The sequence below is a fragment of the Gossypium arboreum genome, chromosome 10 (assembly GCF_025698485.1).
Source record: "Gossypium arboreum isolate Shixiya-1 chromosome 10, ASM2569848v2, whole genome shotgun sequence".
Lineage (NCBI taxonomy): Eukaryota > Viridiplantae > Streptophyta > Magnoliopsida > Malvales > Malvaceae > Gossypium > Gossypium arboreum.
This window is the reverse complement of record NC_069079.1, coordinates 121104391-121115176: the sequence shown is the minus strand read 5'-3', so window position 1 is coordinate 121115176 and position 10786 is coordinate 121104391.

Sequence of the window (10786 nt, the reverse complement as noted above, 5' to 3'; positions counted from 1 at the left end):
AAACATAAAACGGAAACAATGAATATATATATAATAATAATAATAATGATATTAAGAATATGTATGCCAAAATATATATATATATAAATAGTAATAGTGTCAGAATATACTATATATAGTATTTGAAATATATACATGAAATAGTAAAAATATCTATAACTAGCATTATCAAAATATATACATAATAATATATATAAAATACTGAAAATGTATGTACATAAGAAAAATACACGCCAATATATATAATGCAAAAAGAAACAAATAATGAAAACTACTAAATATACATATACACGTATATAATGAAATATATAATAGTATTAATAACAATAATAAGGTTTATATAAAATACATACATGAAATAGCATGAGAAATATATACAATTGATTAAAATATACATATACGTATTACAATACATGCACAACAATAAAAAATAAAAATACACCATTAAAAAAACATATACGTACGTTCGATAAAGATATATAGATAAACACATACTAATATCAATAATGACAAAAAAGTAATGAAGATATATATGAAATGGAATAAAACATGTAACTAATAATACTAACAATATATACAAACTATGTATAAAAGCATATACGATACATATGTACATTAACAATGATAATAATGTGATAGAAAGACAATTATTGACAATATTACATGAATATATATTAAAGTAAATATATGATAATATTAAAACACATACATAATATGTATGCATACTATATATATAAATACTGTATGTATAATATGTTAAAATATAGGCATAATATACGTAGATAAATATATATATATATATATATATATATATATATAAAACAAATGTATGTAATATAATTTTAGGATATATGCGTAAATGTATATATATTTCAAGAATGCATAGGTGATATACAAATATATTAACAAGATAATAATATTAAACCATTACTAATACTAAATAACATATATAGGTTAGTATTAAGTAGAATGACAATGATAAAATACCAAAAATATAATAATAATAACATTATTAAAATATATTAGTATAAATAATATTGAAATTAAAACAAAATAATAAGGAAAAGTAAAAAAAAGATGAAAATCGAAACAAAAACAAAGTTAGGGGGCGAATTTAAAAAGAAATAAAGAAGAAGGATCTGAATGTAAAACGCACATAACCTAGGAGGACCAAAACAGCAATTACCCCTTCCCATCAAAACGTATCGTATCAGTGGGGACTAAATTGAAAAGCGTGGAAAATCCCAGGGCCGAATTAAAAATGAAGAAATGACTCAATTGCAAAAGCTTGAAAAAGCGGAAGGGCCAAATGCGCAAATTGCCCTTCCGCTCGAAAACACGCGGATCCTGGCCTGGAACTGGTCGGGTCGACCCGACCCGGGGCCAAAACGACGTTGTTTCTTGTTTAAACCGGGGGGGACCAAAACGCACCGTTTTGGTCCCCTATAAAAGATAATTTTTTTTAAAAAAAATTCATTTGGAAGGGGAGAAAGAAAAAGAAAAAAGGAGAGAAAAGGGCGAGGGGAAGGGAATCCGGCCATGGGCCGGTCACCGGTCGACCGTCGGCCGCCGTCCGTCGCCGGTGTCGGCCACCGTACACGGTGGCTGGAAAGGTAAAATTTTTCTTCTTTTTTTTTCTCTTTTTTTATTATATTATTTTTATATGTTTTTCTTAGTTTATAATATAAATATAGATGGGAAAATAAGTCTGAAAATGAAATTAAAGATAGAAATAAGAAAATCACCTTAAATGTTTGATGCCTTTATTTTTGGTTGCTGGATTGATGCTATATTCGTGTTTTCCTTATATGTTTTTTTTTGAATCTGTTTGTGTATATGGGAAATCTTCTGTATTGATCAAAAATCCAACCCTTTTACATTTTTTCATTCGGCTTTTTATAGCCTGTTTTTACACTGTCTGTTTCTCTTTTTGATTGCTATTACGTGCTTGTGCAGGTGGTGGGTGAACAATGGAGCAGAGCTGGTGGCGCCAGGGGATGATGACCGGTGCTGGTGTCAGAGGGCAGGTGGGGTAGGTTCGGCGCCGAATGCTAGGTAGCTTTAGGGTTTTGTTTTTTTCTTTTTTGATTTTGGGTATTGGGCTGTTAGTTGATTAGGTTTTAGGGTTTGGTGGGTATTTTGGGTAGTGGTTATTGGGCTGATGTGTGTTGGGTTATAGTATTATTGGGTTTGATTGTTGGGCTCCGGGTATGGGTTTGAAAATGGGTAAAGGGGTTTAGGTAGTTGGGCTTGAGTATTGGGGTTTAATGTAAAATGGGTTTTGGGTTTAATCTGTAAATGTAACTGGGCCAAAATTGGCCTATAACAAATACAATTTTTTTTTTTTATAAAATTCTAAAAAGTATTTAAATTTCAAGGTTTTTTGCAATTACTTGAAATTTAAATATATTTTATAAAAATTTTGGATGTTTAGAATTTTATAAAAATTTAAAATATATTATATATGATTTTTACATTTTAATTAATATAGTATATAATATTTAAAAAATAAAAAGGACATGTGTTGTATTTTAATAGCATCATGTGACAAGTCAATGCCCAGTCAACAATCGGTCAACGATCGATCAAAGTCAATAGTAGTTTTAATATTTAATATTTTTATTTTAAATAAATCGAATTGTCACCTGGTAGTTTTTCATTGACCAAAACAAGTCACGTGTCACTTTTTCATTGGCCAAAGTGGCCTAATAGATTTTTCTGACGGTCATCACAAAATAACCACCATTAATATTTTAAGTACTACATTGAAACTCAAAAAAAAAAAATATCAAATTAAAAGAATAGGTATATATCCAGCGCTAAATCGTGAATAAAACTTTTTAGAATAATGTGGACAAACATAAGTTTTTATTTTTGGACCAAAAGAAATATAAGTTTTATAAAATATGGATAGAAAAAGAAAGCAATTGGGCTTGGTTTTAGGTTTAAAGAGTGACTTGTGTTCTGATTGGGGGCTAATCCATATTTAAAGTGAGTTGTGTTTTTATTTAGGGGAACACATATTTATCTAAATTTACCAAAGTAAAAAGGCCTTTGAAATTAAAATTTTCATAAACATATTTGAAATGTGTATTATTAGTTTATTTTTTAGATTTTCAAATACATTTTAAAGGGTATTAATCATAAATTTAACTCTGATTATGGAATTTTCAATTTACTTTATGTTTGGTAAAAGTATTATTTTTATATATGTTTTAGTGTACGCGTTAATTCAATTAGTAATATATAGCTACTCACATGACTTATTTTTAGTAAAGAGAAAGAAAATTCTTTCACTTATTTTGAAGAGGTGTTATTTTTGTAAGGGTTATTACTCATATTTGTAATTTTAAATTTAAATTTGTATTAACTATTTTTTATTTTATATCTATCATAATACGTAAATAATAAATATTTTTTTTCCTTATATTAATACACTACCAACCAAACAAGGCATTATATATAATCAGACCGGCCCTGAGGTAGTTTGGGAGTGCGATCAACCAAGGTCCAGGGATGGAAGGGGCCCAAAAAAAGTTTTTCTTCGGCTTTTATTGCGGGAAAAGAAATTATCAGTTAAGTTTTCTAATCAACGCTTTATTGCAGACAAGAAAAGAAAATAAAAAGAGCCTTTAATTCTTCGCCATAAACGTTTCATCTCCAACTCCTTGACTTCTCCAAAACTCCTCTAGTTCCCAATTTTCACCTCCTACCATTAAAGCTAATGAAGAATTTCAATTTTAATATAATAAAACGCATTATTTTAATAAAATTATTAATATATGTTTTTATTTTATTGTATTATACTCTATAAATTAAAAAAAAAAAAAGACTTCAATTTATTATTTCTCTTAGGGTCTCAAAAGTCAAGAATGGAGTTGCATATAATATTAGGTTTTTAAACAATATTTAGCTATACATTATATATATAATATTTAATTATATATTTAAATTCTTTCATCCTCATTTCACCAACATCAGTTTATTTATATATCGCGGTTGTGTTTTATTTTAAAAAATAAATTCAAATTATTAAGTTAAATGAGTTAAAACTTTATATACACGTATATAATATATCAAATTTTAATAACAAATATATATAGTTAAATATTATTCTTAGGGTTATGGTGAAGGTTTTAGAACCGAATTAATAATCAAATCGATTAAATTATTGATTTGTTGGTTCAATTAATCTGTTCAGTTCGATTAAATAAAACACTAACAAATCATAAAAATAAAAATATTTAAAAAAAAATTTTGTTCAACTGATTTAATCAACCGATTCAAGTTTCAATCAACTTGTACCGATTAACAGATTAACTGATCTAATGCCTTTCTTTAGATCGAAACTCAACTAATTCTTAATCAATTGATCCAATTCACCGGTTGAAACAATCAAGATTATGATGATACGATGGTGATTACTTTTCTGAATACATTGTGCCCAATGGCCCAAACCAAACTCAAGAGACATTTTCTTTGCTTTCACTTATTTGCTTGGGAGCTTGATGATCAATATGTTACCAACAAACCTAACGTAAGATCTCCCGACTATTCAAAATAGCCATTATAATTTCAATTTTACAAAATTTAAGATTGTGCTAGATCATAAACATAGAAACATTTGGGATAAAGGGTAAATGCTTAAATTAAGACTCATCGTTTTACAGATTATTCACATAAAAATAGAGTCTTTAAAAATAGTTAAATAAGAGCTTAATCTTTACAAAAATATTCAAATAAGGGTTTTTTACGCACTCCAACTCAATTTGAAAAAAAATGAAGTGAATGTTAACGTGTTTAGAAAAAAACACATAACACATGAATCATATATTGTTTCAAAAGAAAAGAAAGTAGTCAAAATATAATTTCAGGCCTGATATACAACATTTGAGAAACTCTTATTTGACCATTTCGAAAAGTTTAATCTTCATTTTAGCATTTTTATAAAAGTTAGACCCTCGTATGATCATTTTCTCACGGTATTTTTTTAATCAAATCCAACAATTTAATTCGAATTTCGCATCAACTAATTCTATTTGTGAAATTTATATTATTATCAAGATTTTAAAATTATTGTTATGCAATATTAATTGTTTACATCAATCGTAATATCAATTTGGCTTTATATGTGTGTGTAAGAAAGAACAATTAGCAGCAATGGGTAGTCTACACCACTCTAAAGCTAATCCCATCACACCTTGCCATAGAGAAAGAGATTGAGAGATGTAATTAACATTAATTGAATATCTCATACTCAACAAAATTAACATTAATTCCATGTTCAGCTGCTACTCCTCTTTTCTAAAAGTGATTGGTGTCACTAAATTCCTTATTGGACAATGACTTGAGCCAATGTTGGCACATGGGTTGGCTTTATGTATGTTCCATCTTTGATACATATCTCTCAATTCATATAACAAAATAAATAAATAAATATTTTTTTTTGGGGAATTAAACTGTTGGCCAATCAAAATTTTGGGTTCTCGGTAACTAGTTTTTTACAATGTCATTTCACTTTCCAAATTTTAATGCTTGGGCATTTTTCAAGTCTATTGTTGATTAAATATTTGAATGAGAGATTTCACTTGCTAAATGATGGGATTTAAATGTATGTATAGAAATAAATTGTTTTAATAATTTTCCTTACATGAGAAAAAATTTTAATTTCAATTTTGAAGTAAATAAATATATGGATTTACAATTAGAATTGATCATGGCCGAGTTGGGCAGCCTAATTCGAAGGTCTGTCTGAAAAATAAAAGGGTTTGAATAAAAATATAGGTCCAAAAATGATCTTGAACAAAAAATGAAGTCCGCTTTCTAAATGGGATGGCCTGAATAAATTAATTATTTTTTAATAAAAATTATCTTGCTGTTCCTGGTGTTTTAGTGCTATTTTTGCTACTGTTTTTGTTATTTTACTGTTATTTTTGTTGTTGTTTATGCTGTTTGGGTGTTGTTTTTTTGTGCATTTTTATATTGTTTTTAATGTTGTTTTGCTATCGCTCTTAATGTTATTTGGATATTGTAGAATTGATGTTTTATTGTTAATTTTATTACTATTTTAGTTGTAACTATCTTAGTATAAAGAATTCTTAATGTATTTTCAATTGGTTTGTTGTTTTAATATTTGTTTTAATGTTTTTAAGTGTATTTGATATATTATATTTTTAATATTTATTGTCTATAATGAAATAATTTAAGAAGAATTAATATGGATCGGCTAGGCGGGTTTGAGTTTGGCTTTTATAATTCCGGTCAAGTTTAGACAAAATTTTAGACTTATTTTTGGGCTAGGTCTAAGTCTAAAAAACGAGCCTAAAATTTTATTGAGGCCCAACTCGATTCAGAATCAGCTCTATTTACAAGTAGAATCGAATGAGTTCAATATTGATAATTATATGTAATTTTAGTAGTTAATTAAATATGTATAAATTAATTGTGAATTTCATATTTTTTGGAAAGATTCTTTTTGCAAAAACAAACACTTTAAATCTATATTATATGGATAGTTTTTTTTTTTTTTTTTTAGGTACTGACTTGTTTGTTTTTCTTGATTTACTTCTCAGTTCAGCAAAGTTGGTACAGTGCAAGGAAAAGGAATTTTCAGTAGGTTCATTCATGTTGTAAACTTACAATAAATAAACAAATTAAATGCCAAATATAAAGAGCTTTAGCCTTAAACTTCACTCAATCTTCTCCCATTTCGTTTTTCTAAAGTAATAAAGTTGTCATTTAAAAATTTTATAAATAATTTTTACAATATTTTTATATACATTTTATTACAGATTATCTCTTCCAACAATATTATTTTCAAGAATTAAACATATGTTTTCCTTTAATAATATAATATGCCCTACCAAATTGTAAAAAGAATTATAAATATTGAAATACAATAATATAGTGGTAGGTGTAAACAATTGTTGTATTGTTTGTTGCACAATGTCAAGGAGATTAAAGTGATAGACTAAATGAAGTTGTGGGTGTATCTTTAGATAAAATGTCTCAAATTCGAAGAATTATAATGAGCACAAATTAATTCAGTTTGAGGAACCATTTTTTGAGTGAAAAAAAAAATATTTTGGATCTATTTATTATATCAATACATATTGGCTTTAGGGATGTTAGTGGGGCGGGTTTTGTGGGGTCCCGCCTCATTTCGCATCCAATTAGGTAGGGATGGATACAAGTTTCGCGGGTGGTAGGATGAGAATGAGAACATAAATTAGATTCGTCGTGGGTGATAAGGCAGGCATGGGTATGACTTTATACGCGCCTCATTCCCACCCGCCCCATCCCTGCCGACCTTGCATAATATAATAAGCATATTTAAAAAATAAAAATTTAATTTCGATAATAGTACTCAACTCACATTCATTGTTATTTTTTTAGAAAAAAAGAGAGTACTCATCACAATTTCTCACAATTGATAGAAGAATTAGAAGATGAATATGATACAGAAGTAACAAGAGTGACATGTATTGATTTATTTTTGGAATTTTTACACTTGTGTTACATTTGAAAACATTTATGATGTATTTGAGACATTGTTTGTATTTAGATATTATGTACGAACTTTATTTTTTAAATTTTTTAAACTCGTGTTGAAGTTATATTTCATTTATCAATTAAAGGATCGCGACGAATTTTTTCTTTTTAAATGATGACAGTTGGAATAATGTCACATATGTGGTGAAAGTCCGAAGGACAGATGCTTCATACTTTTTCATAAAAAGTTTGGCTTATATTTATTTCACTGATACTTATAAATATATTATATGAAGTGGGTCGTGGGGTAGGTATAGCGAGTATTAGGTGGGTCTGAGGACCCATGTGGGTGGTGTGGCCGAGATGGTTTTAGTCTCACGAGTCGCAGGGTGGGGATGGTTTTGGGTTTTATACCCGCAGCCGGTCACGGGGCAGGGATGAGATGAGGATGAAAGTTCTATGAAGGAATGGGTGTGGGGCCCATACCCGTCCCACATCCCTAATTATCTTAGCTGACATCGTCAAATCAACTACTTTAATCGGAGAAAATTCCGTCAAACCAATTGCTAGAAACAACCACGCCTAAAGATCACAACTCGCCATGAAGTGGTAGTTGCCTTCCACATGGACCTTGTTTGATCCAATCAAAATTTACTCAAATTATTAAATGCATGTGTCTAACCTCCATCATAACTCACTAAGCCTATTACTTAGTAGGAAAATTGACAAAGAACATGTCTATGCCTCTCTTATTTTTGTCTAAAGGGAACAAATGATAAGCGAATGTTTGTTATATATTTTAGGTTTTTATTTGCCACATTTATATTACTATAAGTGATTTTTAGTTGATTTATATAATATATAAAACCAATTCCTTATTTAGTCGTTAAGAATTAATAGGGCAATTTAGGTCTTAAAATTAAGAGAATTTAAATATTTTGAAAAAAATTAAAAAACATATATTATAATATTGAATTATATATTGAATTTTAAGTTTTTTTATTGAATCACAAAAGTGAGGCAAAGTCTTAAAAGTAATGCAATTAGCGCGATTCAAATTTAAGCCACACCTGGAATAATAAACACCCTAACTGGCAGGTCTATACATGAAATTCAATTTTAAGTTTTTTTAAGTATAAAAACAGGTATACATAACTTTTTCTTTTCTTTTTCAATTTAAAATATGTTCTATTTTTGAAAAATTTACATTTTATCTATTAATTCAAACATTTTATAGGTTTTAATTACATTTAAATTACATTATATAAGGAGTTTATACACTTTTCAATAAGCTACTCTCTTTCTATTTTCATTTTTTTCTCTCTAAAGTGGGGGACTAACAGGACCCGACCCCCCTTAAGATGAAAAAATTTTCATTTAAACCCTTTAAAATTTTTAAAATTTTAAATTTGTAAAGGTAAAACCACACTTTAACCCCTAAAATGATAATTTTTTATTTAATCTTTTAAAATTATAAAAATATAGGCTATTCAAAAGTAAAATTACATTTTTACCATAATAAAATTTTCAATTTAATTTCGGTCCCCTAAAAAATTTTCTTGCTTCTAATTAGTTTCTCTCCATAACTCTTTTTATTGTCTTTTCTCTTTATAGTAAATTCTTATGAGTTCTCATTTACAATGATTTACATGAATTGTATATGTTTGTATCAAATATATCCTTATTATTTATTTTTGATATTGCAAGATTTTTGTTTAGTTGATTATGAGTATTTATGCAAATCATATTAAATATATTCTTCTTCAATTTTCTTTTATATTGATTTTTAAAAATATGATTTTTAGTTAATAGTTCATCACAAATTTAAGGGTCTTTACTCTTGCTTTACTTCTTGATATTTTAAAAGTAATTATAATTTGAAGTAAAATTAAAAATATATATATTTTTATTGATAAATACTTAAAATGTAAAAGTAATTATCTAATAATTAAATATACATTATTAATAGAAATATATATTCTACGTGGTGTTTCGAAAATAAATTTAGATAGTATAAGAGATAAACAAACATAATATCATTTATAAATAATATATTTTATCATGTAAAAGTTATAGGAATAGATAAATTTTTGAGTCTCAACCTAATTGGTATAGGTATTGTTTTTAATGTAGGAAAACATGGATTCAAGTGCGTGGAAGCGCATTATCCTCTTATTTATGGATTAGGAAGGGGTTATGAGTAGTTTTAGACATTATGTAAAAAAAAAAAAAACAGATAATATCAAAACATATAATAGGCGAATGAGTTTGTAAACCTATGAATTAGATGCTTGCTAATATAAAAAATCCATTATCAATTTGGAAGCTATACAAAAGGACACTTATATACTCTCGCAATATGATCAAAGTCTATACACGTTAATAACGTGACTCAGAACATCAAGATGCATCTTCTGACACGTTGGATAAACGTGTGATCATGAGCACCAACTTTCTTTTTCTTTTTTTAATATTAAAAATTTTCTAATATCTTAATATTGTTAAATAATTTTATTTAATAAATAATATTAAATATTAAATCATGATTTTTTTAAATTACAACTTATAATTATATCAACAATTACTATTAAAATCAAACTTTAAAAGTACTAAATTGAACAATTAACTCAAATTAACTTACCCATCTAAAACCTCGAAATTTGTAAGAGTAATACAATGCTTCATTGACAAATCATTGGTCTTCTTTTATAAGGAAAATGAATCAATAATAATTATATTAAACGACACCCGTTAAGTAACATAGGAATTATTGGTGATCAAATGTCCTAAGCTACGAAAATCAAGCAACATTTTATCCATCGGCATTGCCTTGTAAAAGAAGCAAGCTTCCATTACGACAAATTATTATATATAAGAAAACCTAAAATTTTAATCAAGTATTACATTTCATAAAAGAAATAAATTAATATGTGTAACTAAAGAATGATTATATTCGCTGATTGAGTTTAATCTCAATTGGCACAGACATTATTGTCAATGTAGGAGAACGTGGATTCGAGTACGCTAAAATTTATTATTCTCTTATTTATAAGTTAAAGATAAAACAAACTAAAATATTGTCACATGGATAACTATATTAGAACAGTTAAAACAAAATAAAAATAATCATATATAATCAAATGTAACATCAAGATAAGATAAGACCTCATTTCATAATGTCATATTATATTTAGGTTAGGCTAGCTGGACATTGTAATAGTTGACTCAAATGATTAAAGATGTCATACATTCTTTTTTAATCTTTATTTATTGAAGGTCAATTAATTTATTGAAT